Genomic DNA, 18,737 nt, shown 5'->3' on the forward strand with positions numbered 1-18,737 from the left:
CCCCTCTTCTTCTGCCCCCTCCCCCTCCTCTTCTGCCCCCTCCCCCTTCCCCCTTCTGCCCCTCCCCCTCCTCTTCTGCCCCTCCCCTTCCCCCTTCTGCCCCTCCCCCTCCTCTCTCCCATCTATTTTCTGGCTGCTCCATTCCAGCCAGCAGCTTCCCCACTAAGATCCGCCCTCTACTTTTAAACGAGGACAGAAAGACGTTTCCAAAACACACATACAGAATAAAAAAGCTCTTCTGAAAATGGCAGAAGACAAAACACGCCGCTCCATGTTCACATAAGAGACGAAAAACAGCCCCAATTTTCCAGTGTCTCCGTCCGCAGGACCCTCACTAACCGGCCTCTTCAGTCCTGTCCCCACCCCCAGGGACAGCCAAGGCAGGACGGACACTCCCCAAAGCATGGGGTCCAGTGGAAGGGGACCCAGGCAGCAGTCGGCAGGGACACCGGTCAGCGGAATATGGGAATGTGGGGAGGGGGCTCCAGACCTCAGACCCAGGACTGGCTGGCCGGCCTCTTCACACAGGCGTCTCCCAGGGTCCCAGTGCGTTTGCTAATGGGGGAGGAACATCTGGGCCCCTGGGGGAGGCAGTTCTACCCAGAGAGGAAGGGAGGGTGGAGGACCACCTGTTAGCCAAGCCCTGCCCCAACCCTTCCCTGCCCAGGGTCTCTGTTAGGGCAGGGAAGGAAGGCCCTTGACCGGACTCAACCCCAAGGTCTCCTGGACCGGGGACCCCTGTCCACAGGAGGCAGGAAAGAGCTCTGCCTAGGGGCTCATCGACTCGAGAGCCAGGACCCCCACCTACCTCCCACCCACCCCACCTGCACAAGGAGGAGAGGGGCTGGGGCAGGCTATCGGGGTCCCCCTGGCTTCAGCCGAGGAAATACGGGAAAATCAGGCTCCACTGAAGAGCCCTTGGCTCCCCTGACCTTGACCACCATTGTCTACAGGGATGTCCTGGTTAATCCCGCTCTGAGCTGGATTAATTTCCAAAGATAAAGCCTCTGATTTGATTCGCATACAGTGCTATTTGTGGTGAGGTCGTTGGGTATGGCCCCAGGGGAGCAGGAGGTATTAAGTGAGGGCCAATTCTCCCACGACAGGGGGACAACAGGGATTACTTTAATGGGTCCACCCTTCTCCGCCCTGCTGGCCACTAGCTGCCCACGGTGGCACACACTTCATCAGAGCCAAGGCTGGGATGTGCTCCAGAAGCTGGGGCCATCCTTCCCGTGGGAAAGACCTCTGGGCGGGAGCACAGATCTCTCCTGGGTCCTGGCCTGGGAAACGGGGAGCTTCTGGCCCCTCAGGGGCTCACAGGACCATGGGGGAGCTCCCATGCTGGGAATGCTCCAGGGCCCTCCCACAGCCCCACAGAGTTCCTCCCATCAGACTCTTGTGCTGCTGTCACCTCTGGTCAAGCAGTGACGCCTGTGACAGAGCACCCGGGAATGACACCAGGCTTGCAGCTGGAGGATGAATGGCGGGGGAGGGGGGGGGTCTGCCCTCAGGGAGGTTCATCTGACTAAAGAAACATCCACCTGTGCCAACAACAGGACTTCATCAAGGGAGGGGCATCTCCGTGCTGCAGATGCCATGACAGCATGGGAGCGTGCCGGGTCCTGTTCCCTAATACCTTGCGGCATCAACCCTCTTGGGACTTGTCAGAAATGCAGAATCTCAGCGCCCTCAATCCTATGGGTGATCTGGGATAGGCTGGCCTGGTGGGGCTTGTGGGAGGGGGAGAGCCCGGTGGGAGAGAGCAGCAGCCACCGAAGTAGAGTAGCGTCTGGGACCTGCAAGCCCACCCCTGATGTCCTACACATTCCTCTTTTAAAAGCAGGAACCCACCCCTGGACGCGGCTGCTCGTGCCCATCTCTGTGCCTCCTAGCCTAAAGAGCCTCCTGGCACTTGAAGGGCAGAGAGCCATGATCCCACTGGATCCCACAGATCATATACCCAGGCTTGGGATTAAGCAGGTACTCGGGGAACTCATGGGGGATGGATGGATGGATGGATGACTGTGTGGATGGATGTGTGGATGGGGGGTTGGTGGGTGGACGGACGGATGGATGGGTGAATCGATGGGTGGGTGGGTGAATGAATAGCTTTAGTCTCCAGGGAATAAGAAAAAGGTGACGTTAAAAAGCCAGATGAGCCCTCCTAAACTGCTCACGGGAATGTAAAATGATTCAGTTCCTCAAAAAACTAAGTACAGACTCACCCTGTGACCCAGCAACTCCACTCGGAGCTGTATGTCCAAGAGAAACGAAAACACGCCCACAGGAACACTTGTACACGAACGTCCACAGCAGCTTTGTTCATGATGGCCAAACGCCAATGTCTAACACGCGGTGTATTTGCACGCCGGAATACTGCTCAGCCATTAGCAGGGATGAAGCGCTGACACGGCCACAGCACGGATGAATCTGGAAAACACCACACTGTGAGAGCCGCGGGCCGAGGCGGGCAGAGCGAGGGCTGTGGCACCAGGTTTCCGCCCGAGGTGGTGGGTGTCGTGATGGCCGCACAACTCTGCAAATAGCCTGAAAATGGTTTAATTGCACACGCTGAAGGGTGAGCTGTAGGGTGTGTGTTGTACCTCAGCAAAACTGTCCACACACACACACGCGCGCACACACACACAAGCAAGGGAAGTGCTAAACTACAAACAGTGAGCCGTTGCCCCCTTTCCACCTCAGTAGGTGGGGCTCCAGTCAGGACCTGTGTGTGTGTGTGTGTGTGTGTGTGTGTGTGTGTGTGTGTCTGCCTCCGGGCTGAGCAGGCCCTGCCCTCCCTCCCAAGTGCCCCAGGTGCGCTCACTCAGTCCTGGGGTGCAGCCACCTTGCCTGGGACACACAACACGGTGGCCACGTGCTCACGAGAGCTGGGCTCCGCCCCCTGGTCAGAAGCCGGACGGGTGTCCCCAGGCGGAACCCCAGGGCCCTCTGGCTGTGGGGCAGGAGGGTGGGAGTGAGCGAGTCTCCGGTCTGTTCCCTGCACCAGCTCCGGACGTGGGCCTCGGCCTTCACCTGAATATTCCGATGCCCGGGGTGGGGTCAGCCGAGGCTTCTCCTTAGGGAGATGCCCCTCCCGGGGGGGGGGGAGGGGGGGTGAGAGCAGTGCTAGGCGGAGTCCCACTCTGCCCTCCGGCCTGGGGGAGCCCGGCAGCGGGTAGGCGCCTGCAGGGCCCGTGGGACCGGCTATGGGCACAGCTGTGAGAGGTCCTCCCCCAGGCCCATCCGGAGGCCCTGAGGTCCCAGGAGGACACCAGAAGGCCTCCCACCTCAGGGTCCATGCACCCCGGACGCAGCAACCAAATGTGCGGGGGCCTCAACCCGAGGCAGGGCCCCTCCCCGTTACCACAGAAAGCCCACCCTGGCCCTGGGGCCACCCTCCGTCCCCGGAGGTCTGTGGGGAACCAGACAGGCCACGTGTCTGGCCATCCCCACCCCCCACAATCCTGAACCGGAGGGTCCGGTCTGAGCGTCAGGTCCCGGGGAAGGTGGGGGCCAGACACTCCCGTCCCTCTCTTTGCTCTTTAACCTCCAAACACCCCAGAGGATTGGCTGCAGTCACACATCCAGCCCTGCAGGCGAACCCCACCCCGCCCTGACACTCCCATACCCACCCCGCCCCCCGACGCTGGGCTTGCTGGTAGGTGACGTCATAGCACACACACCCCAGCCAACGTTCGGATCTGAAGACACCCGGGCCTCGCCTGCACACTCAGAGCCCGCAGCCCCGCAGGTGTGAGTACGGGGGCACATGGACCGGACGGGGTGCCCTCAAGGCCTTGTCAGGAGCCCCAGGTCCCCTGGCACAGCGAGCCTGTCTGTGGCCTTCCCGAAAGAGAGCGGGGCGAGGTGCTCACCGCGGGCCACTCCAGCTGGGCGTCCACCTGCTTGCTGGGCCTTCCACCAGGAGTCTGCCCAGCTCCACACACACAGGGAGCCCCCGCCCCACCGTCTGCCAAGTGGGACTCCCTCCCCCACGCCCCCCGATGCCGGGCTCAGGCCTGGAGAACCAGCCTGGGGCACGTCCCCCTGCAAAGTGGGCTCAGGGCCACGGCTGGTCCGTGATGCCGTGCGGCTCCACGGCACATCCTCTTGCCGGAGGTTCGCTGGGGTGCGAGGAAGGGCCGCCGTGACCAGTGGGGGGCGGGCCCCGAGCCCCCCAGCACATCAGTCTCCGCACACCCCGTTCCTTCCATCCCAGTCCCCTGAGGTCCCTTCAGATCCGCTCACCGACCCCGCCTGGCCCAGGTCTCTCCTCCTTGCCTTGGCTCACGTCCCCCCCCCTCTCCAAATCTATCCGCCGCCGCCCCCCCCCCCACTACCACTGCAGAAACCAGCTCCACCCACACTTGTCCCACCACTCAGCCACCCCCTCCCAGGTCTGGACACAAATCAGGAGCCGGGGAGAACCCTAACCCCTGAGGCTCCGGACAAGGCTCTGGGCACTGCCGGCCGAGGCGCCTCATTTTGGGCTTTGCAGGGAACCCAGCTCCCCCCTCCTGGAGCAAGTGCCCTCAGAGCACAGAGCTGGGCCTGTCCTGCTCCTCTGGGACCTGCCTGACCGCCCCACCCCCCCACGGGACAGAGCGTGGCCCCTGCCCACAGGGAGGCTCAGGAGGACTCCCAGGGCCCAGCACCCAGCAGGAGTTGCCCCAAGAGATCTCCACGTCCCTCAAACCTGGACTTGTGTCCAATCAGCAGGCAGGAAGGGGCCCTGTCGCTCTGTGCCACCACCTGTGTGCCAGGCGTCCACCTCCAGAATGGCGGCCATCAGGCCATCAGGCCGCCCAGGCCCCACGGAGCCAGGTCTCACCCCTTTCCCTGACCATCAGTCAGAGGCTACGCTGCTGTGCAGCTCTCACTAGAGACGGTCATTTGCTGTGTTGACCAGGGGAGCCAGAGTTTGCCCCACACGCACGTCCAGGCGGAGACGCCCCCTCTGGGCAAAGCGGACAGAAGTGCTTCTCTGTGCACGGAGGTAGTTTTCTCTACTCTGTTGTCACGACCCTGACTAAATGGGAGCGGTCGACTTTGGGCCCAATTCTCTGGACGTCTTGACCCTGATACCACTGGAAGAGTTAAGTTCTTTGATGTCTGCAAATAAAGAACGTTTAACACTCTCCAGGGTGTGAGCACGCCTCCCACTCCGGTGGCCCTGGTGACTCTTCTGCGCTCCCCTAGCCTGTCCAGCCAGGGCACAGGACCCCGTGCCCTAGAGGCTGTCGTCAGCTCCCAGGAGTGCTCTCCCAGGCACGTTGTCCGGGGGCCACAGGGCAGGCCTGGGCCCCTCCAATCTCTGGTCTGCACTCCAGATTTACCTAGAGGTCCTGCCAACCTCCTTGGTTTGAAACTCTCCTTAAATCTTTTCTAAAGAAAAACATAAATGGCAACACCAGTCAGAGAGGGTCTTCCCACGGCTTTCTTCCCAGGGGGCTGGTCCCTCAGTATCCACTAGAAACCCTTCCCAGGGGGGGATAAGTCCAGGACAGCTGGGTTGACCCTTGGCCAGGCCCCAGACGTGGGACCCCGCACAGCACAGGTCAGATCCCATCCGTCCCAGCGTGTGAACCGGACAGACTGGCCCATCAAGCACCAGAAGCCCGGTGCCATCGCTGGACAGGGCCTGGGCGCTGACATCACCATCACTTTACCAGCGAGGTGCTAGGAGGGACTGAAGACAAGTCCTCCCGAGGGACGTCCCGCGGGACGAAGACAAGTCCTCGTGGCTCCCGAGGACTCGGGTTTGGGGACCCGGCTGGTGGGTGCTGCAGCTGGGATCAAAGGACGTCCCACGTGGGCCTCAAGCTGTGCCTTCATCGCAGTCCTCAAGCGAGGGGTGGGTGCAGGCTGGGGAAGCCAGGCAGCTGGGGAGCAGTGGCACAGCCTAGGTCCCTGAGCTCCGCCCCTGTCAGTCCCCCCACCCCCACCCCCGTGCACGCACACCCAGACACACGGACACCTGTGTGCAGACACGCGACACGCGCACACACCATGGCACAAAGACATTTCCACCCTCGGTCTGTGGATTACTAGCTCGGGCCTTAGGTAAAAAGGAAGAGAGGGAAAAATCACTAGGCAACCAGCCAGGGTTGCTATGGCATCTTCGAGAGCAGCCGGGCCAATCGGAGCCGAGTGCGGGCTGGCGTCTGTCAGCCGGACGGACGGAGAGGGGGCGAGGCAGGCATTGCCAGCACGCAGGGCGTCGGATGCAGACCTCGGCCTGATGAGGACAGCGCACCTCATGAATATTCATCAGGCTGATTGAGGCAAGGCCAATTAACCACTTGGTGGCTCAAGTATTCCTGGATCCGTCCTTCTCTTTTTACCACTGGGCAGCCTAAGGGCAGGCTCCACTGACTTCCCGCCTGGCCCTGGGAGTGGTCTCCGTGCTAGGGCGTTGATCTAGCCAGTCCCAGCCCTGACCCAGGACGTCAGGCAGCCCCCTGGGGCCACAGCCGGGCTTGAATTCCCACCCAGGAGCCAAGAACACAGAGGTGGGGTTCCCAAAGGACATGTCCACTCCATCCCTCGCTCCTTGCTCCCTGATTGGGGCAGTGACAGAGCAGTGACCACAGTCTTAGCCAGCCTCTCCAATGTCAGGCCAGCCACTTCCTGGAGCCCCAGTTCCTGTTTCAGGCCGGGTCTCCAGAAAGCAGAGCCTGAGGCAAGGGTCATGCACCTCGAGGGCAGGGAACATAAACTGTGCAAAGGAACTCTGTGGGGGATAAGGTGGGATGTGTGTGTGACTACTGGGCCACCACCTGAGGGCACACTGCAAAGAGTCCATCCCAGCTGGACATCCAGAGGACAAGGACCACATCCCCTCCCTGTAAAGTCAAAGTTGCACCTCAGAGCAGACGGCAGAGAAGGGTGAGTTTCTCTGCCTGGTTCCCTCTAACCTCCGTTTCCCTCTGGTCTCCGGGTTCACCCCTCGGGAGCGCTCTGGGGCCACTTGGGAATCTAGGTCCCTCCCCATGGTGTGGCATTTAATCCAGATCTGTAGGTGGCTAAGGGAGCTTTCGACCACGAGAGGAAGGACGGACAGGCCAGGGGGCCGGCGGGGGCGTGGTGTGCAGGAGGCTGGAGGACGGGCCAGGGGCTGGGCTGTCTGTCTCGGCAGCAGCCTCGCTGACCTCCCTCGAAATCTCCGGGCCCCTCCCGGGGGGTATCCGTGCCCCCTCCCCATGCCCTCTGTGGAATGCTGCGCCACCCCTCCGTCTACCGCCCAGCCCTTTGCCCGTGCTCAACAGCAGATGCCAGGCCTGCCCCCCCACCCCGGCTCAAGCTTAAGGGGAGGGGTCCGGATGCTTCTGTCACCATGACGCTGTGGGCCCGGGGCACAGTGGGTGCTCAGTCGGTGTTTTTTTGGCGAGTGGGGGTGACAACATCCGTAGCTAGTCGTTCTTGGACAGCAGCTGCAAAATGGGACCGTCCGTCTGAACGGCCTGGCTGCCTGACCAACCCTTGCGGTGAGGGCCAGGCTGAGGGTCTCAGGACACCCGGAGCTCAGGGCTGCGGAGACACGGGGTGTGGGAAGGCTCTCCAGGTCCAGGTGTGACTCCCTCCACCCGGGCCTCAGGCTCCTTAACCCAAGTGGGAAACGCCGGGCTCCCCGCGACGAGTCGGACACCCTGGCCTGGCCGGCTGCGGTCCAGTGACAGGTCGCTGCCGCCATGGCCCGCCACAAACAGGAGCGCACCGGCCGGGGCGAGCGGCTCGCTCCGCCTGTCCCCGGGGCACATTCGGCCTCTCCTCGATTGATCCCGCCCCAGTGCCCTCCAGAGTCTGAATCTGCTGGAAACACAGCCTCCCGGCCCCACCCACACGGGCACGGGGGAGCACAGCTGCTCCTTGCCCAGACCCTGGCTCAACTGCGCTCTCCCCAGGTCTGGACAAGCTGTGCCCCAGAGCTCGTAGGGTGCACAGAGCCCTGGGTCTGAATGCCATGCACCCCTAAGCCCACCAGGTTTACAGAGCCCAGAGTCCTGCACACTGCCTGGCGGGCAGGGACCTGGCAGGCTCCAGGCACAGGGGTGACCCACAGCCAGCCGGGCTTCTGCCCCTCCTCATCTCACCCAGTCCCCTACGCGCGCCAGACCAGAGCAGGGTGCCCAGAGGTGGGCAGGAATCCGGCCGCAGCAGCTCAGGAGCAACAGCTCAAGGGCGGGGGGGCCACAGGCCCACCCTGCCTGTTGTCAGGACAGAGGGAATGATCTCTGTGGGGGTCTCAGGACTGTCAGTCCTGACCTCCCCTGACCAGCCACAGGCCCGGAAGGGCCACTGCAGTCCGAGCCTGCTTTCTCTGCCAGCGAGACTCACTAGGACCTTACTCTGTGCCGTCAGGCCATCTGACTATGCCCGGGACAGACGGGAGACAAGGCCATCTGACTATGCCCGGAGGGGACCTGCACAAATGCCCCACCTGAGCCCCGCCTGGGCTACACCTCAGCTGGGGACCCGCTTGCCTCTCCCCTCCCCGCCGTCCTGCTCTGACCCTGGAAACCACATCTCCAGCTCCCCAGCCCTTGGGGCCTCCAGCTGGGTCTGGGCAGGAGTGGCTGTGATGGCCCCACACCCTCCCTCCCCACCAGCTTCCTCCACCTCCACCTTTCCCCAGGTGCTGCCCCCACCTCGACCCTGGGCATCGGACCCTCACATCTGGGACCACAGGGCAGGAGCACTTACCTTCAAAGTGGCCCAACATAGAGGATGAGGAAGGTGCCAGCAGGTAAGCAGACCCCCGGTGTCCCACCAAACCTTGGGGTCAAGATGAAAGCCAGAGGGAGACCCGGGGGGGGGAGAGGGGTGCTGCTCTGGGTGGGGGCCAGGCAGAGGGTCAGATGACAATGGTGAGAGAGCAGATGGGGAGGCAGGGCCCGTTCTGCAGGGCCTGGGGGCAGCCGGTGGATGCTCACGGAGAGGGCTGTGTTTCCCCGTGGAGGGGACTGCTGGCAGGTGGGGGCTCCGGAATCCAGGTGAGGGATGGGGGGCAGCGATGAGGCCGGAAGAGAGGACAGGGCAGGAGGCCTGGAGCCCAGCCAGGCCTTGAGGTGGGGGTGCTAGAAATCAGGAGAGGGCCCTGGAGGGTCCCAAGCCCCCTCCCTGTCCTGGAGACGAGGCCGGCAGCCCAGACAGAGCAGGGTCTCCCGGAGGTCCAGAAGCAGGAACACTGTCGCACTAGAGACGGGGGTGGGGCTTACAGCCCTGGGGGTTCTTCCCAGGTGCCTGCCCCTGGCCTGGGTCCCCTGAGTTCCCACCACCCAGACTACGGGCTGTGAGGCTGAGGCTTTGGACAAGCCAGAAAGGAGCCTCCCACGAGCCCTGGGCCGGGGTCTGGAGACCCTAGTGTGTGTCCCCATACTTGCTGGCTACACGCGGGTGGGCTTCCGCCCCTGTCCAATGAAGGGTGTGCCCACGACTGTGAGGGTCTTTTCCACAGAGGACTGGACGTGGTCAGGCGGGTGAGAGCCCCCGGTCCCGGTCAGCCCCTGGCCAGAATGTCCCGTGCCCCGCACATGGCAGAGCAGGGCAGGCGTGCTGGGTGCCCCTTCTGGGGGCCCCGGCTCCCCTGCCATCCGGGGAGAGTCAGGTCCGGCCAGGGTTCCCAGGGGCGGCCTGACCGTGGAGGCCCTGTGGGGGGTGGGCCCCGAGCGTGGCAGCCCCTCCCTGAGTCCTACTGTCCCGCAGTGGCCAGGCCTCTGGTGGTCTGGACCCTAGGACCCCCCCGCCCCCCCCCCCCCCCCCGGGCCCATTTTTGGACACGCCCCTTCTCCTTGCCCAGTCCTGGTGGAAAGCAGGACCCTTCGAACTGGGAGAAAGTGGGGCTCTGAACAAAGCTTCACAGGACGGTCTTACTTCGAAAGTGTGCATTTTCATTAAAATGTTACTTTTGCAAATGAGGGGCCCCTGGGTGGCTCAGTCTCCTGAGCGTCCAACTCTCGAATTTGGCTTAGGTCATGATGTCACAGCTCATGAGTTCGAGTCCCCTGTCAGGCTCCTTGCTGACAGCTCAGAGCCTGCGTGGGAATCTCTCCTCTCTGCCCTCCCTGGCTCACGTGTGCTCACTCTCTTGCTCTCTCTCACTCTCTCTCAAATAAATAAATAAATACATACATAAATAAATAAGTAAATAAAATGTTACTTTTACAAATGAAACACTTATTCTCCCTAAACTCTCTCACAGGACCCAGGAGGCAGGGCTCTTACTGTCCCCATCTCTCACATGAGAACCCTGAGGCTCGTGTGAGTGGGAGCCCTTGGTGAGCAGGGGCCAAGTAGACCTTGCCCAGGCCTGTCTGCTTCCAGAACCTGCCCTTGGGCCATGAGGCCCGTCCCAGCCTGTGTCTGGACACCAAGAGTGACAGCCAAATTCCAGGGGCCAGGGCCCTGCAGGAAGGTCCCAGGAGGGTGAGGAGACTCAAATGCAGGGAAGGGGAGGGCGGGGAGCCCCTTGCAGCAAGGCCACCTCCAATGGGAGCCCCCACGACAGCTTTACCCATCACGTCGTGAGATCCGTTGACTTTGAAGAACGATTTACAAGAAAACGTCTTGCAGTGACAAAAAAGCAGGTTTAGGATGCCCTCACTCTCTGGGCACTGGCGGTAGCCTGAGCCCATTATTTTCACTAATATTGGCCTTGGCCCGCAGCAGGACCAGCCAGGTCGGTCTCTGAGGCAGAAAGCAGAGTTTCTGGGTTCTGGGTCCCTGGTGGAGGTCCGGGAGCCCTGTCTGCGTGGCATGGCCCACTCTGCTGGTGTCATGGGCTGGGGCGGGGTCTCTGCCCATGTGTCTGCCCCGTCACCCCCCGGAGGAAGGCAGAGGGTGTGTGGTTGAGAGCTGGGGTGAGGTCCCTCGGAGCCTGGTCCAGGACAGGCGGTCCAGCAGGCCCTGCCCCCGAGCCCGCTCCCCGCCTTGACCCATTTTCAGGGACAAGGGGCCCTGCAAATTTCTCTGCCCCATAAGCAGTGGTGCAGAACTCATCCCCGGCGTGGGGCCGAGTCGGAGGAGGCAGACCGGGTGGCCATTTAGCTCTTCACCTTTAGGACAAGAGACAATGACTGTCCCGGGTCAGCTCTTGAATGAGGCGGGGTCCGGAAGGCAGGTCTCCGGCCAGGGGGGCCTCCACCCTCCTTAAGGCGAAGCCACAGGTGTCTGAGTCACTGCGGGAGGACCCGCCCCTGCTCACCGGCAGGGAGGGAGAATGCCGGCCCTTTCCCACCGTCCTGTCCTGCGTGATGCACGTGTCCCTGTCAGGGTCAGACCTGCCGGGGGGGTGGGGGGGTGGGGGTGGGTAGGGGGGGGACACTCCCCACCACTGCTTCCCTGGCCCTGAGGCTCTGCGCCTCGGGCACAGCACTGCGGCGAACGTCCACCCCCTCCTTCATGGCACTGTCGCCCGGGGGACCCTGGAACCTCCAAGGAACAGGGAGGCTCCGTGCCGAGGTGGCTCCCACAGTGGGACGGCGGGTCCCAAATGAAGCCTTTCGCCAGGACAGGAGGGAAGAGACGCCAAGGCAGGGTCCTGATGCTCCAGCTAGGAACTCAACCAAACCACAGACACTCGGCCCACAGGAAGGGCCACAGTGGCAGGGACACAGGGTCACCACGCCCCCGCCAGGGTCCAGTACCCAGGGGCACTGTCCGGTGTCCCGTTCTTCAGCTGAGGAAGGAGGCCCCTTCCCACACCTGCCTTCTCACGTCAGGCACGCTGGGCTCTGGCTGCCTCGCCTCTTGTACAGAGGGTGAGGGCTCTTCCTCCCGGGGAGGGTCCCGAGAGAGACCGGCTTCTGTCCGGCTGCACCCCCAGCCCCCAGGGGACCGCCACAGCTCTCAGCCCCCACGTGAGGACCTGGCTGACTGAAGGCACGGAACGGGGAGGCGGCTCGGTTCCCTTCCAGGCGCAGCCCCGGGTGGAGCAGCTGGGCCCCCACCGCTCAGGGCTGGGCTCCCCCGTCCCCCTCCCCTACCTCCCTGCCTCACAGATGGGTGCGGTGTGGGGGCCCGGCTCTCAGGACTCGGTGCTACTTCGCTGTCATTGCCGTGGGCAGGGTGGGGAGCAAAGCGGCGGGCGGGGGGGGGGGGGACGTCTCGGCGTTCCCTCCCTGCGGTGTCCCGGGGCCAGCCCCGCTCAGCTTCCCTCCTGCAGGAACAGCACCCGAGCACCCTGGGTCCCACAGCTGTCCCACTCTGCCCCCACTCCTACCTGGCGGCCTCCCGCTGGGAGTGCCCCCCCTTTCTTTCCCTGCCGGCTGAGTATCAGTCTCTCCCACCTCAGTCACTGAAGGGAAGTCTGGGAGGCCCTTGGAGCACCGGGGTCTCTGGCCCTGCCGTTGGGGGGCAGGAAAAGCTGCATTAACTCAGCCCCTGTTGGCAAGGAGACTGGCCAGAGACAGAAGCACCCAGAGTTGAGTGACGTGGACAAGGCTCCAAAGGGGCACCTTACAAAGGTGTGGGCAGGGGCAGGGGGGCCAGGGACAGACAGTGTCCTGGGACTCATGGCATCGAGGCTGCTGCCCTCCAGGGCAGAGGACCACGGGGAGCAGGCCGCCTGGAAGGAAGCGCTGCTGTCTGTCAAGGAGAGGCCCGGACAGGAGCACACGGGGTAGATACTCGCTCACTGGGCCTCCGCCCTCAGGGAGGGCCCTGCCGCCTCCCACAGCCAAGGCCAGCTCGACAGAGCCCTCCGGAGGGGCCACAGCAAAGCTGGTGCTCACGGCTCGTTCACACGTCTGTTAGAGTTGGTATCTGAGATGCTTTTCCCAGGAAGGTACCGGGAGCCAGGAGGCCAAAAGCAAGGAGGGGCCCAGTGAAGACCACGTCCACAGTGGCCACAGTGCGTGTCCGGGGACCTGTGCTTCCCTTGCCTCTGTGCACACAGAGGGCCCACAGCCCCTGCGCACTTCCAGGGGGGCCTAGTTAGCGCAGCACGTGGTGTGCCCTCCCCCGTCCGCCTAAGACGCCTCCAGCAACAGGTTCGGGGCCGCCCGCGCCACTCACAGCCCCCGCCAGGTGCCCACGCCAGACAGACCTCCCGCTTCAACAGTCACAAATTAGGACATGAAACCCAAGGCTTGATTCAAGCCTTTTGTGCAGGAACTGCGAGGGCCTCCCACCCGGGGCCACAGATGCCCGCTGCCCTCCCCCTAGCCTCCCTCTCTCACGTCCTGTCTTCTCGCGAAGGGCTGCACACTTCCACCCGTGGAAAACCACTATCTCGGGCCCTAAGCAAGCGGAAACCGTGACAGACACAAGGAAAGCCAACGGCCTTACCAGACGCCACAGACGTGGGGTTGAAGGCCCCCGAATGACGCAGGTGAGAGGCACCGAGTGTCCTCCATGCACCCAGCCCGAGGTGGGCAATCCCCCAGCCCGGATCTTGGGACATACTTACCTGGCCCAGCCCAGGCCTCCCACCACTGGGCAGGCCCCTGTCCACCGGCCCCCTGTGCCTCCCAGAGTTACCAGGCATGAGGCATCAGCTCGGTGTCTGTCCCCTGCCTGCAGCACGAAGCCCTCCGAACCCCGCGTAACTGCCCCCTCCCCAGAGTCCGCACTGCTCAGACAGGAGGGTTGACCTTCCTGGGGCCCACAGCCCTGCTCAGCCCCCGGCACCGGGTCTTGTGCTCATGTCCACTCCCCTCCGCAGGCCTGGGTCCCAGGAACACACGGAGGGTATCTCTTTGGGGCAAGGACATTCCAGACACGTCTCCCGGCATGGACACTTCCTGTGACACTTGATTTGCAGGGTGGGGGGTGCCCGTGAAGAGAGGCAGGAAACCGCCCCTTCCCCTAAGCCACTGCTTTCCCACTAGAATCACTCATGAGAAACAGACGGCCGGGCCCTGGATGAAGGTGCGGACGAGGGAGGGAAAGGGAGCTGCACACTGAGCGACGGAGGGAGTTCCAGGGTCAGGAGAGGGAAGGAGGGAATGGGCGGCAGGGAGACGAGGAAGGACAGAAAGGTGGGGGGGGGGGGGGGCAGAGCTTAGGTGCGAGAGAAGCAAACAGGCGGGAGAGGCCAGAAGGGGAAAGAGCTACAGGACAGGGAAGACACTGGGACAAGGGACGGGGGAGAGGGACCCGGATCTGGACAAAGGAAGCCACCCTGTCCCTTCCCATGAGCAGACCTGACAGCCCAACCAAGGAGGGTCCTGCTGCTCCCAAACCAAGCCATTTCTCGGGATCCCCAACCTTCCAGGATGCAGGTGTGGGCCGGCTCAGGCTCCAGGGCCGCTGTGGGGGCGGGGGGGGGGGGGGGGCCCCCGGGGTGTGGGGGGCAGCACGGGGGTGGGGGGGGGGGGGCCACAGAGCAGGGCAAGTGCAGTACAGGCCGGAGCTGTGGCTGCCTCGTGATGGGAGAGGGGGCCTTGATGGGGGCCTGAGGCAGTGGGGGGCTGCCCGAGGGCCAGGCACTCCTGCTCCCCACTCAGAGGCCAGAGGTGGGATTGACCACCCGGGGGGGAAGCTGTCCCTCCCCCTCCTCACCTGCCGCCCAAAGGGGTGGAGGGCGGCCACAGGCATGCTTCATCCCAGGCCATCAGCAGAGGAGGCAGGAACAATGCAGAGCCTGGCGGCCTCGGCCTCAGAACAGACCAAGGGACAAAGGGTCCCCCAACCTGTGGCCCGTTTGGCCTCATCCGTCCTTCACCCTGCCTGGCTGAGGAGACAACCAGCTGGGGGCAAGGGTCCTAAGGGGGGAGGCCCAAGGCCAAGGGTGTCCCTGCCTCTAGCTCCCAGGTTCCAGAAGGAATGTGCCTTCCCTTACAAGGCATTTTGCCTTTACAGGGAAGGATGTCCTGCATGCCTAGGGGCCGGGGCATGGCATCCTGGGTGCTGGGCCCCACAGCTAAGTAAGGGTCTCTAACTGCTTAGGCCTGGTGAGTGGGGCTCTGTGGGCCCTGGAAGAATTCCAGGGAGACCAGACCCCAGAGACCTGCTCCAGGCCTCCTAAATGCTTTCTGGAGGACAGTAGTGGGGACAAACCCTCACCCCTGCCTCCCAGGGGTGACGTACTGACACCAAGATGCTAGATGAGGCCAGTGGGGAGCCGCTGGGAGGCAGTGGGGAGCCGCTCCAAAGCCAGGACCAGCCCTATGGAGGGGGGAGCCTAGTCCCGGGGCAGGGGCTGGTGGGGAGGCAGCTGGCCGGGGTTCTTACTTCCTAGCTGGGTGGCCACAGAGCCGCCCGGAACCTCAGGGAGGTCCGGCAGGGGCGCCTGGGGAACAAAAGGCCTGTTCCCGCCACTGGCCAGGCATCCAGCCTCCCCTGGCTGCTGCCTAGGACGGCTTCACTAAGCCTCCAAAGCTCCCCGCTTGGCCCAGCCCAGGTGCTGCACGTACCTGGGCTCCCGCAGCAACCTCGCAAGCGCCCGCAGTCCAGCGGCTCCACAGCTCTCTGGCCCGAGGACCCATCATCCCAGGATCAGGGTGGAGATGCTCTGGGGTTGCTGGGCCCTCCGTTGGTCTGTCTCTCCTTGAGGGGCTGGGCTGGCCAGGGAGGAGGGAGGAGGGAGCAAGGGGGCGGGGGCGGGGGCGGGGGCGGCAGGGAAGGGGCTGTGGCCTCATTTCCATGCAGCGGCCCCTAGCCCCTGAGCGGCCCGCCCCATTGTGTGCCTGGCCTGGCTCACTGTCACAGCCTTTGTGGCGGCCTCTCCCCCCACAGGGGAACTTGAAGATGGTGGGGGGCCCGGCCCCCCACCAGCTTCAAAGGGCAGGTTCCTCCTTCCCACATCAGGCCCCATCCAGACCCAAGCAGAGGGACCAGTGGCTGGCTCCAGGCAGGGACCTGAGCCTGGTCGTGGGGGTGGGTTTTGCTGTGTTGTCCCCCCTCCTAGTCTTACAGGGTGAGGAGCCAGGCAAGCATGCTTTGAGCACATGGGGGTGGAAAAGGCCCCGAAGGAGCAGCCTGCAGAGGGTCCAGGCTGAGTTGGGTGGGCCCCTCTCACCCCTCCCCTCCCTCCCCTCCCTCCCCTCTCTCCCCTCCCTCCCCCTCCCTCAGGACACCTGCTCTGCCTCTGGGAGCCTTGGTCCTGGTGTGGGAGGGCTGGGGAGGGACAGGACCGACCGGGGTGCTCCCCTCAGAGGAAACGTGTGGGGTTCCTGGTGCCTGGTGGAGGGGATCCGGGCCTCGCTGCAAGGGCAGGTCTGTGGGTGGGGGCCTCCCAAGCCAGCACTGGAAGCTGTGGACCATTTTGTGGCTACAGGGGACCCAGAGCAGGGATGGGGCTTGTAGTCCCTTGCAAACTGTCCCCTCCTCCCTGAGGCTGAAAGCCTCAGCCTCCCCTCCCCAGGCTTCATCTACACTGCCAGCGCCACTGGCCTCCTGCCTCTCCCTACCGCTGTGGGTGGCCAGACCCCTGTCCCTCTCCTCCCCAACCTGGGAATGGGGGCAAAGGTCAAGCAGCCCCGAGCCAGCTGTTCCCAGATGTGGCCACAGCCCCACCCCTTTCTGGAGGAGTGACAAGCCTTGCGCCCAGGAGGGGCGGGGGCGGGTGACGAGACAGCAGGAGCCGCGAGGGCGGGGGTTCGTCACCGGTTTCTGTGGGTTTGTTTAATCCCACGCCATTCGCCATTCGCAGGCTTTCGCGGAAGGCTGCAGGGAGAGAAGGGGGAGGGGGGTCTCGGCCCACGTCCCGCCCCCAAGAAGACACCTGACCTGTCTCCAAGTTGCCAGCCGGCCCATGGTGAGAGGGGCCTTTGTGCGCATGGAGGAGGCTGCCTGGAACCCGGAGCCCTGAGCCACCCGGCTGCGCCGCCCCGCACCCTTCACTCCGAGGTGGGGAGCTCGCAAATAAATCCACAAACACAAAATCTCGTGTGCCGGAGAGAGACTGCGGCGTGGGCATCGGCAGAGAGCAGGTGCGGGGAGCAGCGAGGCCGCCGCATGCGGAGGCTGGGCCCGCGCCGGGGCCTGGCGGCAGTAAGTTGACTCTTATGAAACCTTGGGAGGCTCCAGGCCCATCAGGAAGGTCCCTACCGGATGGGCGGAGGCTGGGGACCGTCTCCCTTTCCCAGCCTACACCCACAGGTCAGCTCCACCCCCACACCCAGGGCCATCCTTCCTCCCGGAAGGCCAGGGTGATGGGCCGCTGGTTACTGGGAATGGAAACGCACAGCCTTGGTGCTCAGGACTCGAAATGTCAAAATGGCAAGAGGAAATAAAATGCCTTCAGGCTGCGCAAAGCTTGTCTGATCCAAGGGAAGGAGCGCGACACCCCCACATCTGCCCTGCCTGCGGAGAGATCTGCTGATGGTGAGGGAGGCAGGGCTCCACCAGGGAAGGGAGTGAGTCTGCGAGGGGTGCTGACCCTTCCCGGCCCAGGTGGAGCCAGCCCGGTAGGAGAGAGATCTGAAGAAAGATCTGGGGTCTGTAAACCTGGGCCCCCCCCCCCTTAGAATGCAAACAAGCTTCTGGGAGCTGGAAACCAGAGCCGGCCTGGGCCTTTCCAGGAAGCCAAGGGTGGCGGGTAGGCGTCTGCCATCGCACCCCGACTGGACCCGGACCCTTCGTGGGAGAGGACGGGGTGGAAAGTCCAGAGGCAAGGCGGGAGAGCGAACTGGGGTTCAGAGTCGGGTTTCAACACCATGGACAGCGGACCCCCTGCAGCTGCAAGTCTCCCCACGTTGGGGTGAGGAGGGGTATCCTCCACCTGGTGGACAGAGGCTGACAGAGGCCGAGAGCAACAGTCTCTGACAGAGCTGAGTGCCAGCTGCCCAGTGTCCCCTGCCCTCCACCCCACCAGAGAGAGTGTCCAGCTTGTGTCCCGCGATGGCTGCCAGCCCCACGGGCTTTGGGTGCCTTCCTGAACGTCGGGCGGGGGGTAGGTGAGTATGTTGGGGGGGAGGGGGGGAACGTTGCATGTCTCAGGCGAGAGAGCGGGGCCATCTTGACATCGCAGAGGACGAGGAACCGCGGCTCCAAGGGTGAGGCTGAAGCGGCACTGAAGGGTGGGGGGAGCTCCAGGGGGCTGGGGGGGGGGTGGGGGCTGGGGGTCCCAACCCCCTTCCCCGTGGGCTCTCCGTAGCTCCCTTAGTGCTGGAGAGGGCCCAAAAGGAAGGAAGCAGGGCAGTGCACCCAAGGTGGGAGGGTTGGTGGGCTCCGCTCTGAGGGCAGATGGCACAGGGGCTGGGTTGGTCTGAGGGAAGGGGAGGGGGGCAGAGGCTTGCTGGCCCGGCCTGGGCCTGCGGCTCCCTCTCCCGTCTGCTCGGGAACAAAGGCCCATGGGGGAGGCCTGAGGTGGTGTCGCTTAGGAAAGCCTGGATGGATCCTTGGCCCTAGAGGAACAGATCAGGGACATTCCTCAGAAGGGCTCCAAGCAGAGGGCACCGGCTCAGCAGTGAGGCCAGGAGGTGTTGCCTGGGGGCAAAATCTCCCCATCCCGCTCAGGGCACTGTGAGAAGGGGGAGCAGTCTTTGATGGGGGGGGGTCGCTATCTCCCTCCTCTACATAAACGCCTGCAAAAGCCCCTGCACCCTGCGATCTCTCTGCAAACCCCTTCCCTTCCCGTGTAGGCTGGAGGGGGCCGTGCCAAATGACGGTTTGTGAGCGGGAGTGGGGGGGGGGGGGGAGTGTGTCACGGGGGCCAGTAGAGGAGGCTCCAACCTGCAGCGAAAGCCTGAGGGCAGAGGTGTGTCTTCCGTGTGGCCAGGGTGTGGGCCAGGGTGTGGGCCGGGAAGGCCTGGCTCTCGCGGGTGTCGGTGCGCGCCCAGAGGCGCTGC

General features: G+C 63.9%; 1 long non-coding RNA gene across 1 annotated transcript in view; it reads right to left on the reverse strand.

The window, feature by feature from the left end:
• The window catches only part of LOC121020029 (uncharacterized), a 23,276-nt gene extending 7,322 nt beyond the window's left edge, over positions 1-15,954 (reverse strand). Inside the window, exons 1-2 of the long non-coding RNA XR_005785897.1 lie at positions 15,360-15,954; positions 2,229-2,539 (exon numbers count right to left, since the gene is read on the reverse strand). This is a non-coding gene — a long non-coding RNA (uncharacterized LOC121020029). The remainder of the gene's footprint in view (positions 1-2,228; positions 2,540-15,359) is intronic.
• Between the last annotated feature and the right edge of the window lie 2,783 nt (positions 15,955-18,737).

Source organism: Herpailurus yagouaroundi, unplaced genomic scaffold (assembly GCF_014898765.1).
Source record: "Herpailurus yagouaroundi ecotype Mexico unplaced genomic scaffold, PumYag 246, whole genome shotgun sequence".
Lineage (NCBI taxonomy): Eukaryota > Metazoa > Chordata > Mammalia > Carnivora > Felidae > Herpailurus > Herpailurus yagouaroundi.